The following is a 15,645-nucleotide window of genomic DNA, read 5'->3' as shown; positions in this document are numbered from 1 at the left end:
GCTGGCCTGATCACCCACAACTGCCCTCCCTTGAAGGCCTGGTCCCTCCCAAATGCCCTCCCCTGCTGGCCATCTTGTGGTGGCCATCTTGTGTCCACATGGGGGCAGGATCTTTGACCACATGGGGGCAGCCATCTTGTGTGTTGGAGTGATGGTCAATCTGCATATTACTCTTTTATTAGATAGGATAGAGGCCTGGTGCACGGGTGGGGGCCAGCTGGTTTGCCCTGAAGGGTGTCCTGGATCAGAGTTGGGGTTCCCTTGGGGCATGGGGCGGCCTGGGCAAGGGGCCTGTGGTGGTTTGCAGGCTGGCCCCACCCCCCAGCGACCCAAGCAGAGGCCCTGCTATCTGGGGTTTATTTATCTTCTACAATTGAAACTTTGTAGTCTGGAGCAGAGCCAAGCCTTCTGTTCCCTCTGTGGCAGCAGCCATTTCTGTTGGAATTTATTTAACTTCTGTAATTGAAACTTTGTAGCCTTAAGCGGAGGCCAGGGCTGCCAGGGTGTGTGGAAAGCTTGGCTTCCTCCATCACTGAGGAAACCCAAGCCTCCCTCCTGCTCTCTCTGTGGCCACAGCCATCTTGGTTGGGGTTAATTTGCATACTCACTCCTGATTGGCTAGTGGGTGTGGTTAGTGGGCGTGGGTATAGCAGAGTGATAGTTAATTTGCATATTACTCTTTTATTAGATAGGATTATTACAGTTGTTCCTCTTCCCCCCCCCATAGCACCCCTCCACCCGGTTCCCACCCCACCCTCTGCCCTTACCCCCACACACACTGTCCTCATCCATAGATGTACGATTTTTGTCCAGTCTCTTCCCGCACCCCCTACACCCCTTTCCCCCCGAGGATTGTCAGTCCACTCCCTTTCTATGCCCCTGATTCTATTATATTCACCAGATTATTCTGTTCATTAGATTTTTAAATTCACTTGTTGATAGATATGTATTTGTTGCTCATAATTTTTATCTTTACCTTTTTCTTCTTCATCCTCTTCTTAAAGAATACCTTTCAGCATTTCATATAATTCTGGTTTGGCGGTGATGAACTCCTTTAGCTTTTTCTTATCTGTGAAGCTCTTCATCTGCCCTTCAATTCTAAACGATAGCTTTGCTGGGTAGAGTAATCTTGGTTGTAGGTTCTTGCTATTCATCACTTTGAATATTTCTTGCCACTCCCTTCTGGCCTGCATAGTTTCTGTTGAGAAATCAGCTGACAATCGTATGGGTGCTCCCTTGTAGGTAACTGTTTTTCTCTTGCTGCTTTTAATATTCTCTGTCTTTTGCTCTTGGCATTTTAATTATGATGTGTCTTGGTGTGGTCCTCTTTGGATTCCTTTTGTTTGGGGTTCTCTGCCCTTCCTGGACTTGTAAGTCTATTTCTTTCACCAGGTGGGGAAGTTTCCTGTCATTATTTCTTCAAATAGGTTTTCAGTATCTTGCTCTCTCTCTTCTTCTGGCACCCCCGTAATTCGAATGTTGGTATGCTTGAAGTTGTCCCAGTGGCTCTTTACACTATCTTCATATTTTTGGATTCATTTTGCTTTTTGCTTTTCTGGTTGGGTGTTTTTTGCTTCTTTGTATTTCAAATCTTTGACTTGATTCTTGCGATCCTCTAGTCTGCTGTTGGATCTCTGTATATTATTTTTTATTTCAGTCAGTGTATGTTTAATTTCTAGTTGGTCCTTTTTCATATCCTCGAGGGTCTCGCTAAATTTATCAGCCTTTTCTAGAAAATTCTTGAAAAACCTTATAACCGTGGTTCTGAAGTCTATATCCAGTCATTTGCTTTCCTCCATTTCTTTCATTTGTGACCTGTTTCTTTGTCTCCGCATTTTGGCTGCTTCCCTGAGTTGATATAGAGTGGCTTGTGTGCTAGGTGTCCTATATGGCCCAGTGGCTCAGCCTCCCCAGTTACCTGAGGTGGACACTCTTGGTGCACCCCTTTGTGGGCTGTGTGCACAGTCTTGTTGTAGTTAAGCCTTGATTGTTGTTGGTATCACTGGGAGGAATTGACCTCCAGGCCAATTGGCTGTGAGGATCAGCTGTGTCTACGATGGGAGAACTTCTGTGCTGGAGACACCCTTATGGGGCAAGACTTGCTTCAGTGGGGCTTTGGTGCTCACTGAGTCTGCCCCCTGAGTGTGTCCCTTATGGATCTGAGGAGTTGTAATTTGGATGGTCCTATTCTGACCCCTGGGTACACTGGCTCTTGGATCTCCAAGGAGGTGCTAATTTAGCCTCTGCCTGAGGCCATCGAGCAGGAGCTATGGAGAGATCTGCAGATTCCTCTTCTTTGTTTGGGTTTTGGAGGTACCCAGATGAGGCCCAGCTGTGAAGCAATGCAAGCTGCTGTGGGGCCTTGGGCCTTCTTTTGGATGTTCTGGGTCTCTCTGATTCAGCTGCAGTTTGGTAGGTAAGTATAGATTTCAAAGGACCAAGCCATTCATATGCAAAAGCCTCTGCACACAGCTTGGATGGGGCAGAGTCTCAGGGCAGAGCAAACAGCAATGGCTTCCCGTCATCCCTGCCCTAAGAGGCCCCCGGGTCTCATTGTCCCTCGGTAATCGCTGCAAGCAACTCTGAGAGAAAGCTGCCCTCGAGTTTCGCCCGCTGCCAGACAGTCCAGTTTCTCCCTGTATGAGTCTGAGTCCCCAGAGTCTGGCCCAGAACTGGAGTTCAGAGCAGTTGTGAGCTTTTTTCTCCCTGCGGATTGAAAAAGCCAGTGGTGTACTCAGTTTGCGTGCGCCTCCGTACCTCTGCACTTTACTTCCGCAGCTCCTGTGAGTCTCAGTGTGCTTTTCTCTTCCCCTCTAGTTGTAGAATTTCCACTTAGCCAGCCTTCTTGTGGTTCTGGATGATGTCCATTTTGTCTTTTAGTTGTAGTTTTGAAGTGGTTGTATGAGGCAGCAAGTTCAGGTGTTTACCTATGCTGCCATCTTGGTTTCTCCAAAATTGCCCTTTTTAAAAAATATATATATATATTTTATTGCTTTTTTACAGAGAGGGAGAGGTATAAAGAGTTAGAAACATCGATGAGAGAGAAACATCAACCAAGGTACATGCCCTTGATGGGAATCGAACCTGGGACCTTTCAGTCCACAGGCCAACCCTCTATCCACTGAGCCAAACTGGTTAGGGCTAGGTTCATTTCTTTCCTGTAACATTTCTAGAGAGCCAAAGCAGCTCTGTTTAGGCTCTCTTCTGTTGCTTCTTCTATCCTAAGCCCTTCCTTATTTCACTGCTCCCAGTTTTAATAAACATACTTTAAAAATGTTATCAAAAAAAAGAATGCTAAGAGGGAAAATGAACATTTCTTATTGGAATGTACTTGCAGTTACTGACAATGGCTGTTTTGAATACTATATGTGACTAAAACCTCTAAAATTATATTATAACAAAAACCATAAATGGGCCCTGACTGGTTTGGCTCAGTGGATAGAGCGTCGGCCTGCGTACTGAAAGGTCCCAGGTTCAATTCTGGTCAAGGGCATGTACCTTGGTTGCGGGTACATCCTCAGTAGGGGGTGTGCAGGAGGCAGCTGATCGATGTTTCTCTCTCGTCGATGTTTCTAACTCTCTATCCCTCTTCCTTCCTCTCTATAAAAAATCAATATTAAAATATATTTTTCAAAAAAAACACAAATGGATAAGTCCAGTTGAGTGTAGGTACAGTAGTCCCCCTTATCTGTAGGGGATATGTCCCAAAACCCCCAGTGCATGCCTGAAACCACAGATAGTACTGAACCCTGTATAGACTATGTTTTTTCCTATACATAATTACCTAAATTAGACACAATAAGGCAGTAACAATATCTAATAACAGAACAGTTATAACAATAGAAGCAAAGTAAGGATTACATGAAGACAAGCACTGAGATGCAGCAACAGTTGATCTGATAACCAAGATGGCTACAAAGTAACTGACAGACAGGTAGCATATACAATGTGGATATGCTGGATAAAGGGATGGTTCACATTCCAGGTAGGATGAAGTGGGACTACATGAGATTTCATTATGCTACTCAGAACAGTTCACAATTTAAAACTTAAGAATTGTTTACTTCTGGAATTTTCCATTTAGTATTTCAGAGTGCCACAGTTGACTGCAGGTAACTGAAACTGTAGAATGTGAAACTGAGGATAAGGGGGGACTATTGTATTACCTACTCAACTGTCAGGGTGCAGCTTGTGTCATCCCTTTTTTATTTAAAATATATTTTTATTGATTTCAGAGAGGGAGAGGGAGAGAGAGAGAAACATCAATGATGAGAGAGAATCATTGATCGGCTGCCTCCTGCATGCCCCCTATTGGGGTTCGAGCCTGCAACCTGGGCATATGCCCTGACTGGGAATTGAACTGTGACCTCCTAGTTCATAGACTGACGCTCAACCTCTGAGCCACAACAGCTTGGCTGTGTCATCCCTTATAAGGAGACAGCCCCCTCTTTCATAACGATGACTGTTCCCTTGGTGTGCCCCACTCCCTGCTTTTTCTGCACAGACCTCTATCACAGTATCTGTAAATGCTGCATTACACGTATTTACTTGTCTTTCTTCAATTAACAGGATTGACCGACTAATCTGTGTACCTATAACACTAAGTATAGTGTGGGTGCTCATTAAATGATCCTTATTATTATTAAAATTACCACTAACATTTTTTACCTCATGTTTTTAGGTAAATGTATATTTTAGGATTGTTATATTTTCTTGATGAATCAATCCCTTTATTTTTGTTAGGCAAGAAAAAAGCTTTTCACTCTAGGTGAGTGGTGGTGAATTACTTCAAACACCTGGAGGGCTATCACATGGAAGAGGCATTAGGGCACTGCCACGACCCCTGGCTAGAGGGGTCTCAGTAGAAAAATATAGGAAAATAGATTTGGGTTCAGTCTGAAAAAAGAACTTTCTAATACAGCCCAAACATGGAGTGGCTGCTTTAGACAGCAGTGAGCTTCCTGTCTCTGGATGTTATAAATACCAATGGACAACAAACCAACTGATCATCAGTGTTGCAGAAGGGATGCAAGACAGACAATCCTTTAAGGTCACAATTTGAGAATATATGATTTTTTAATTCCATTCCCAAAGAGAAGTTTGAAATTTGTATTACCAAGAAAGCATTGCTAAAATAGTGACAGTTACCACCTATGGAGTGCCAGTCATAGGCACTGTACTTGTTATTTCTGCCCCTACAACAACCTGATGAGGTAGTTAAATGTTACATTACCAGTTGTATCATAAAGGAAAGCAGCTTGGAGAAGCTAAGAAATGTGTTCAATATCCTACAGAACCAAGCATTCTGATTCTAGAGCTCATACTCTTTGCGCTTTATGCTCCTAAGCATGGTTTCTACTAAGCTGCCCAGGTGTTTCAGTCTGAAAGGGTACTATTCTGGTCTGCACAGCACGTCTATATCTGAAGAGGGCTTATTCTGGCAAATAATGTCATTAAAACTTTCTTAGTGCCCTTACGATAAAAGTTTTTAACTTCGCTCCAGGACCATTCACCTTTTCAGTCTTCTAGTCATTTCTCCTGGTGCATCAACTCCTCCAAACACACTAATTGAGCTGCCAGAGCTCTTTCCTGTCTCAGGGCCTTTGCAAATGCTCTCTCTTTTTGGGAACTTACTTCCCAATATCTTCACCTCACTGATTCCTGCCTAACTTCAGCTTCTCCTCATCTACTCAATAACAGGATATTGGCCTAGGCACTCTCTCATTTAGCATCCTGTGCTAGAGCATTGAGTGCGTACAACCTATGGCAATTGTATTTTCCCTGAGTGCTGAACCAAATGTGGGGAAAAAGGCAAATGGAGACCTATGTTAAAAGGCTAGGTTTGTAGATTAATGGGAGTAAAACAGGTCTGCCAACCTCTTGTCCCCCAAATCTAGGCTTTGTCTACCCCATTAGTCTATGTGCTCCATGACGGCAGGGACCAGGACTGCTTTGCCAACCACTGTGTATGCTTCCTATGCCTTGTTCAATCTCTGGAACACAGTGTTCAGTAAATACTTGCTGGTGAATGAATGTTAAATGTTATACACAAGTCTCTCTCAAGTGTGAGTAGATGAGGGCTAATGGGATAGATGTGGGATTAGAAGGGGGCTGGTAGGGGTTGAGAGTTTTACAACAAAAGCCCTGGAGCAAGGGAAACTCAGTTGCTTAGAAGTAAGGACTCAGAAGTTTGTTTCTTAATATACATAAAGACCTGCATGTATGATGGAATAAGATTTAAACTTATTCTGGTTATAAATACTAGGTAACTAATAAAGTAAAAAGAGAACTGAAAATTTGCCTTGGCAGGAAACTAGCCCCACTAACTACAGTAATTCACAAGAACTTAGTAATTAAGCTCAATTAGCAGATAGTACAACTAAGTCTATCATTAAATATACAGCAAATGAGAGAATGTGGGAAAGTGTTATATAAGCTGTAAAGCACCTTACAAATATGGCTGCTTATTATGACAACTATAAATTCTGCTCATTTTATATCTTTGTTGACTTGCTCGAATACATGGCTATATACTTATCACTTTTAAGGCATTATCAAAAACTTTGTTCCTACAAAAGGTTTTTTTTGAAAGGTTTCACTTAGTTCTGGTGTATTAATAAAGATCAGCTTTACCTCTTCATTGTGTTTCTTAATTTTTATTACCCATAACCCTATGCTTTCTCACTCTATCTTCTGAATATACCCTCCAAGTAAAAAGCTTTACTTTCTGTAGTTTATATTACTTTAAAAAACAAAAAATAAAAATAGAAACACACACACACACACACACACACACACACACAGAAATGCTTTCTTAAACATATACTAATCCTCCCACCTGCAGAGAATTGTTGCTGTATAATCACATTATTTATGGTTCTTATAAGAGTCTGATGTTTTTACCCTTTTTTTCCAGCATCAACATGCCATCACATGAACCTGTTGAGAGTACTCTGTATATAGCTACTTGTGGTTAGCTATTGAGTTGACTATATTTTGTGACATCAGCTGGATTAATTCAGAATCAAGACTGCAGAAAAGGATCCCCTGACCCTTCACCATGGCTGCCTATGCTTATGAAAAAAATCAACAACAGCTTTTAAAAAGTGTTTTCCATACAGAAGGCAGAGAGACATATGAAAACATGCTCAAAGTCACTAATCATCCGAGAGATGCAAATCAAAACAACAATGAGATACCATCTCACACCTGTCAGAATGGCTATCATCAACAGGTTAACAATGGAAAAAGGAACCCTCGTGCACTGCTGGTGGGAATGCAGACTAGTGCAGCCACTGTGGAGTTTCCTCAGAAAGTTAAAAATGGAACTCCTATTTGACCCAGTGATCCCACTTCTAGGACTATATCCCAAGAAACCAGAAACACCAATCAAAAAGGATATATGTACCTTTATGTTCATAGCAGCACAATTTACAATAGCTAAGATTTGGAAATAACCCAAGTGCCCATCAGCAGATGAGTGGATTAAAAAACTGTGGCACATCTACACAATGGAATACTATGCTGCTATAAAAAAGAAGGAACTTTTACCATCTGCAACAGCATGGATGGAACTGGAGAGCATTATGCTAAGCAAAATAAGCCAGTCGGAGAAAGATAAATATCAATGATCTCATTCATATGTGGGATATAATGATCAACATAAACTGTTGAACAAAAATAGATCCAGAGACAAATGGCAGGGGAGATGGGAGTGTTAAGAGATCAACCAAAGGACTTGTATGCATGCATATTAGCATAACCAATGGACACAGACACTGGGGTGGTGGGGGCTTGCCCAGGGTGGGAATGGCTGAGAGGGGTTTTCAATCAGGGTAAAAGGAGACACATGTAAAACTTTAGACAATAAAAAAATAAAATAAAAAGTTTTTTCCATGCAAAGATGTATTTGGCTTTTCAATTATCACTTGGAAATGCGTATTTCATCTAAAAGTATCTATATATATTATCTAAAAGTATTTATATAATAAAAGGCTAATATGCAAATCAACGGAACAGCTGAACAACGCTCAATGCAGGAGCTGCCCCCTGATGGTCAGTGCACACCCACAGCCAACCTCCTGCGGCCGGCCACCTCCTATAGTCCCTCCCCTCATCTGGGCTAGACGGCTCCAATCGGCCCCAATTGACAGCCAGGCTGAGGGACCCCACCCATGCACAAATTTGTGCACCAGGCCTCTAGTATAAAAATAACTATCTATAAATAATTTGTAGCATGAAAAATCTATCCATATACTGGAAACTGAGAAGAAAAGAAAGAGAGGTGAGATTTGGTGGTCAGCTTGCTTATAAAGGGTGACAATGCCCTACCAGCAATATCCTCATCTTTTTTTTTTTTCAAATTTTTATTAAGGTATTATATGTGTACATATCTTACCACTGCCCCCCCACCCCACTCCCATACATGCCCTCCCCCCCCAATGTTTTGCATCTGTTGGTTACTCTTACATGCATGCATACAAGTCCTTCAGTTGATCTCTTATTTCCCCCACCTCTCCCTAACCTTACCGCTGTAATTAGACAGTCTGTTTGATGCTTTACTGCCTCTGTAACTATCTTTTGGTTCATCAGTTTATAATGTTTTTCATTATCACCAAATGAGTGAGATCATGTGGTATTTTTCTTTCATTGACTGGCTTATTTCACTTAGCATAATGTTCTCTAATTCCATCCAGGTGCCTACAAATGGTAGTAATTCCTTCTTTTTTATGGCAGCATAGTATTCCATTGTGTAGATGTACCATAGTTTTCTGATCCAGTCATCTGCTGACGGGCACCTAGGCTGTTTCCACATCTTAGCTATTGTAAATTGTGCTGCTATGAACATAGGGGTGCATATATCCTTTCTGATTGGTGTTTCTGGTTTCTTAGGATATATTCCTAGGAGTGGGATTACTGGGTCAAATGGGAGTTCCATTTTCAGTTTTTTGAGGAAACTCCATACTGTTCTCCACAGTGGCTGCACCAGTCTGCATTCCCACCAGCAGTGCACAAGGGTTCCTTTTTCTCCGCATCCTCGCCAACACTTGTCGTTTGTTGATTTGTTGATGATAGCCATTCTGATAGGTGTGAGATGGTATCGCATTGTGGTTTTGATTTGCATCTCTCGGATAATTAGTGACTTTGAGCATGTTTTCATGTGTCTCTTGGCCTTCCTTCTGTCTTCTTTCGAAAAGATTCTATTTAGGTCTGTTGCCCATTTTTTTATTGGATCATTTATCTTCCTTTTATTAAGTTGTATAAGCTGCCTGTAGATGTTGGAAATTAAACCTTTATCAGTGATACCATTTGCAAATATGTTCTCCCATACAGTGGGGTTTCTTGTTGTTTTGTTGATGGTTTCTTTTGCTGTGCAAAAGCTTTTTATTTTGATGTAGTCCCATTTGTTTATTTTCTCTTTGGCTTCCATTGCCCTAGGGGCAGTATCAGTGAAAAAGTTCTTTTGGCATATGTCTGAGATTTTGCTGCCTGTGGATTCCTCTAGTATTTTTATGGTTTCCCGTCTTATATTTAAGTCCTGTATCCATTTTGAGTTTATTTTTGTGTATGGTGTAAGTTGGTGATCTAGTTTCATTTTTTTGCATGTATCTGTCCAATTTTCCCAACACCATTTATTGAAGAGACTGTCTTGACTCCATTGTATGCTCATGCCTCCTTTGTCAAATATTAATTGCGCATATTGGTTTGGGTCGATATCTGGATTCTCTCTTCTATTCCATTGATCTATATGTCTGTTCTTGTGCCAGTACCAGGCTGTTTTGAGGACAGTGGCTTTGTAATACAGCTTGAAATCTGGTATTGAGATCCCTCCTACTTTATTCTTCTTTCTCAGGATTGCTGTGGCTATTCGGGGTCTTTTTTTATTCCAGATGAATTTTTGGAGAGTTCTTTCTAGGTCTGTGAAATATGCTGTTGGTATTTTAATGGGGAGTGCATTGAATCTATAGATTGCTTTGGGTAGTATGGACATTTTGATGATGTTGATTCTACCAATCCATGAACATGGTATGTTCTTCCATCTGTTTACATCTTCCTCTATCTCTTTTTTCAGTGTCCTGTAGTTTTCTGCATATAGGTCTTTTACCTCCTTGGTTAGGTTTATTCCTAAGTATCTTAATTTTTTAGGTGCAATGGAAAATGGGATTGCTTTTTTAGTCTCTCTTTCTGTAAGTTCACTGTTGGTGTATAGAAATGCCATAGATTTCTTGGCATTAATTTTGTATCCTGCTACATTGCCGAATTCATTTATTAAGTCTGTTAGTTTTTTGATGGAGTCTTTCGGGTTTTTTATGTACAATATCATGTCATCTGCAAATAAGGACAGCTTTATTTCTTCTTTTCCAATTTGGATGCCTTTTATTTCTTCTTCTTGTCTAATTGCAATGGCTAATACTTCCAGTACTATGTCAAACAGGAGTGGTGAGAGTGGGCATCCTTGTCTTGTTCCTGTTCTTAGGAGAAATGGTTTTAGTTTTTGCCCATTGAGTATGATGTTAGCTGTGGGTTTATCATATCCTCATCTTCTTATTAAGGTCTTGGGGGTGATTTTTTTACAATATACAAGAACTAGAGGCCGAGTGCATGAAATTCATGCATGGGGGGGTGTGTGTCCCTCAGCCCAGCCTGCACCCTCTCCAATCTGGGACCCCTTGAGGGATGTCCGACTGCCCGGTTAGGCCCAATCCTGGTGGGACATCCCTCTCACAATCCAGGACTGCTGGCTCCCAACTGCTCGCCTGCCTGCCTGCCTTATTGCCCCTAACTGCTTCTGCCTGCCAGCCTGATCACCCCCTAACCACTCCCCTGACAGCCTGATTGATGCCTAACTGCTCCCCTGCTGGCCTGTTGCCCCTAACTGCCCTACCCTGCCAGCCTGGTCACCCCTAACTGCCCTCCCCTGCAGGCCTGATTGCCCCCAACTGCCCTCCCTTGCAGGCCTGGTCCCTCCCAACTACCCTCCCCTGCTGGCCTGATCACCCACAACTTCCCTCCCCTGCTGACCATCTTGTGGCAGCCATCTTGTGTCCACATACGGGTGGCCATCTTTGACCACATGGGAGCAGCCATCTTGTGTGTTGGAGTGATGGTCAATTTGCATATTACCTCTTTATTATATAGGATATTATATAGGATAGTCCTCACCACCATCATCACCTCCACAACCAAAAGAAGAGTCCTTCCAGGTCATGAGACTATGTTAATGGAACTTAAACAATTTAATCTGATTAATTAAGGCAAGTACAAATGCTTACCTTTATATAGTTTTTCAGTTTCTTCATGAAGCTCAAGGTCACAGAATCAGGAGTCAATTTCCAGCCTCTTTCCAACTCCAAAATGTTTGAACTTTTTCTCTTCTGAACTTTTGGAACAGGCAGAGCTATAAGATCTTTATTTCTAATCTCTTACAAGTCCCCCACCCCAACCATTACACACACAAAAAAGGATAGCAATTACCAGTATCTCAGTAGGGACAAGAACTTGAGCACTCATCTCTTGATAAGCAGCCACAAAGAGAATGGCTACAAAGAAGGCACTGAATCTTTGCAGCTCTATAGGTGACATTTTATTTTCTACTTAGAAGCATTTTCTTTGGAGAACTTCATCTCCCCACATTCCACATTAATTCAACTTAGTCTAGATTGTTCAGTAGGGTAGACCCTGCCTTCCCATGGTGAGCTTATGACCAGGGCCTGGTCTGAGTACTTCATCTACCTAGCCACAGTAATTGTTCAGAAATAGAAATGTGGCCCAAGTCACAATAATCAACATCCTCCCTGAGACTTCTTAGTGTTATAAGGAAAGATACACTCTCATTTTCTAGAGTGAAGCCTATAAGGACCATGGTAGCTTGAGACTGTAGGGCTATCTTGCCCCTGAGTGGAGAGAAAATTAGGCCAAGCAGAGCTGAGGGAATAAAGAGAGTCCTGATGACATCTCTAACCTCCTGAATCTAACTCTACCTCAATTTCTCAGTTACCACGGCATAAATTTTTTAAATCCTTTTTAAAATATATATATTTTTATTGATTTCAGAGAGGAAGGGAGAGGGAGAGAGAGATAGAAACATCGATGCTGAGAATCAATGATCAGCTGCCTCCTACACGCTCCTTACTGGGGATCAAGCCCACAATCTGGGCATGTGCCCTGACTGGGAATCGAACCATGACCTCCTGAGCCACAAGAGTTGGTCACCAAGGCGTAAATTAACCTCTATCCATTTTTGTCTTAAGCTTGCTTGAGTTAGATTTCTGTTACAACCAAAACACTCTAATTAATACAGTATGCACCTTTACACAGGTAGAAGTACTCCTTCTTGTATTTTAGCATTACATCATTTTGTGTGAAGTTCTGACACTGTAGATAGCTTTGTATACATATTTTCTTTTTTTAAACATACATATTTTCTTAATGCATGATTTTCAGAATAACCTTTAAGAAAAAAGACCATAACCCAGCTGGCGTGGCTCAGTGGTTGAGCGTCGACCTATGAACCAGGTGGTCACAGTTCAATTCTCAGTCAGGGCACATGCCTGGGTTGTGGGCTAGATTCCCTGTGTGGGGCATGCAGGAGCAGCCAATCAATGATTCTCTCTCATCATTGATGTTTCTCTCTCTCTCCCTCTCCCTTCCTCTTTGAAATCAATAAAAAATATTTAAAAAAGAAAAAAGACTATAAAATAACATGGATCTAAGAAATGGATCTTAGATAAGTAATACAATTAAAAATGGGCAAAGGATTTGGTAGTTCTCCAAAGAAGATAGACAAATGGGCAATAAACACATGAAAAGATGCATGACATCATTAGAAGAAATACAAATCAAAACCATAAGGAGATACCACTTCACACCCACTAGGATGGCTATATGAAAAAAAGAAAAACAGAAAACAACAAGTACTGGAAAAACTGTAGAGAAAATGAAACACATTTCTGGTAGGAAAGTGAAGTGGTACAACTGCTGTGGAAAACAATCTGACAGTTCCACAAAAAGTTAAACATAGTGTGATGTCACAGAAATGGCAAATTAGAGAGCTCCAAGAATCAGTTCCTCCACTGAAGCATCTTTAAGCTGGCAAAAACTGATAATCAACTTGTTTAGAACTCTGTAATCTAATTTTAAAAAAACTACAATGGAGTGCAACCAGTGGTGTGCTTAATGAAAAAAGCAGCAGCTAAACTTGAGTTAGAAAGCGCTGTGGTATTTGTACTTATCTGTCTACCACCCCCTACTCCTAGAGCTTGATGCCAGCCATGGGACAGCAGCCACATTTCTGGTATGGTTTACTGGTGCCAAGGGAGGCAATATGCACCTTGTTCTCAAAAGTTTGTGGCTGAGAATTTTGCCCTGTCTAGTGGTTCCCTGAGGAACCTGTGCTGAGGTTGATGTCTGTTTTGCCCTTCTCAGGCTGGAGCAGCTTTCCAAGTAGCATCTGCTGAAAGCATATAAAGATATATACTATTTGTGGCTGCCTAGAGGAAGGAACAGTGAATGGACAAAAAAATGCAGACAGATCTAAAAGCCTGGAAAGGAGGAGACTGAGGAGATAGACACATGAGAAAATAAGTACTTGGAAGGGCTATGGGGAAATCCGGCAAGCAAAATGTATGCCCAAGGACCGATGCATGTTCAGAAGAGACCTGAGAGGACTCTAGGCTTGCACCTTTGGCTGATCTTTGTGATCCATGAAACCAAGTGGTAAAGGCTAAGGCAGCATTTTAGGCCAATTGACTTAGCATTGAAGTATTGCTCCAGTTCAGAGCCAATCTGCAAAAACCAGGAGAGATGATTTTTGGTGTGTGTTTTTTTTTCCCTGTTGTTTTGTTTTTCACTCCAAACATTTAAGGAAATCTCTGTCAGGTCACTGATTGACTGCTAAGATAATGGAACAGAGATTTCAGTGACATAGTCTTAGCAAAAATAGTTTGGAAAAGTCAATAAATGAATGATTACAGCTTTCAGTAATCAACAACAGCAAACTGGGGGGAGGGATCTGATTCCCAGACTGAGATATAATATTAAAAATTTTAAACAAAAAGTCACAAGTTTAAAATAGAAAAAATATGGAGGAGAAACCAAGATGGCGGCATAGGTAAACAGCTAAACTGCTGCCTCACACAACAATTTCAAAACTACAACTAAAAGACAAAACGGACATCATCCAGAACCACAAGAAGGCTGGCTGAGTGGAAATTCTACAACTAGAAGGAAAGAGAAAAGCACACTGAGACTCACAGGAGCTGCGGAAGGCAGAGGTATGGAGGCACGTGCGCGGAGAGGGAGGAGCACATGGAGAGGGCTGGCAACTGAGTACACAGCTGGCTTTCTCAACTGGGAGGGAGACAAAAGCTCCTGACTGCTCTGAACTCCAGTTCCAGGCGAGACTCTGGGGACCCAGACTCATAAGGGGAAAAAGTGGACTGTCTGGCAGCGGGCGACTCAAGGGAGGATTTCTCTCAGAGTTGCTTGCAGCAATTATTGCAGGACACTGAGACCCAGGGGCCTCTTAGGGCAGGGCTGATGGGAAGCCATTGCTGTGTGCTCCGCCCTGAGACCCCGCCCCACGAAGCCATTGTTGTTTGCTCCACCCCAAACAAGCTGAGTGCAGAGGCTTTTGCATATGAATAGCCTGGTTCTTTGAATTCTAATCTTACCTAACAAAATGCAGCTGAGTCAGTGACACCCAGAACATCTAAAAGAAAGCCCAAGGCCCCACAGCAGCTTGCATTGCTTCACAGCTGGGCCTCATCTGGGCACCTCCAAAACCCAAACAAAGAAGAGGAATCTGCAGATTTCTCCTAGCTCCTGCTTGGTTGCCTCAGTCAGAGGCTAAATTAGCACCTCCTTGGAGATCCAAGAGCCAGTGTACCCAGGGGTCAGAGTGGGACCATCCAGATTACAACTCCTCAGATCCATAAGGGACACACTCTTGTCTCATAAGGGTGTCTCCAGCACAGAAGTTCTTCCATCATAGACACAGCTGATCCTCACAGCCAATTGGCCTGGAGGTCAATTCCTCCCAGTGATACCAACAACAATCAAGGCTTAACTACAAGACTGTGCACATAGCCCACAAAGGGGTGCACCAAGAGCGTCCACCTCAGGTAACAAGGGAGGCTGAGCCACTGGGCCATATAGGACACCTAACACACAAAGCTACTCTATCAACTCAGGGAAGCAACCAAAATGCAGAGACAAAGAAACAGGTCACAAATGAAAGAAATGGAGGAAAGCAAACGACTGGATATAAACTTCAAAACCACGGTTATAAGGTTTTTCAAGAATTTTCTAGAAAAGGCCGATAAATTTAGCGAGACCCTCGAGGGTATGAAAAAGGACCAACTAGAAATTAAGCATACACTGACTGAAATAAAATATAATATACAGAGATCCAACAGCAGACTAGAGGATCGCAAGAATCAAGTCAAAGATTTGAAATACAAAAAAGCAAAAAACACTCAACCGGAAAAGCAAAAAGCAAAAAGAATCCAAAAATATGAAGATAGTGTAAAGAGCCTCTGGGACAACTTCAAGTGTACCAACATCCTAATTATGGGGGTGCCAGAAGAAGAGAGAGAGCAAGATATTGAAAACCTATTCGAAGAAATAATGACAGAAAACTTCCCC

The sequence above is a fragment of the Plecotus auritus genome (genome assembly GCF_963455305.1).
Source record: "Plecotus auritus genome assembly, chromosome: 4".
In the NCBI taxonomy this organism is placed as follows: Eukaryota; Metazoa; Chordata; class Mammalia; order Chiroptera; family Vespertilionidae; genus Plecotus; species Plecotus auritus.
Note: the sequence above shows the minus strand (reverse complement) of the source record.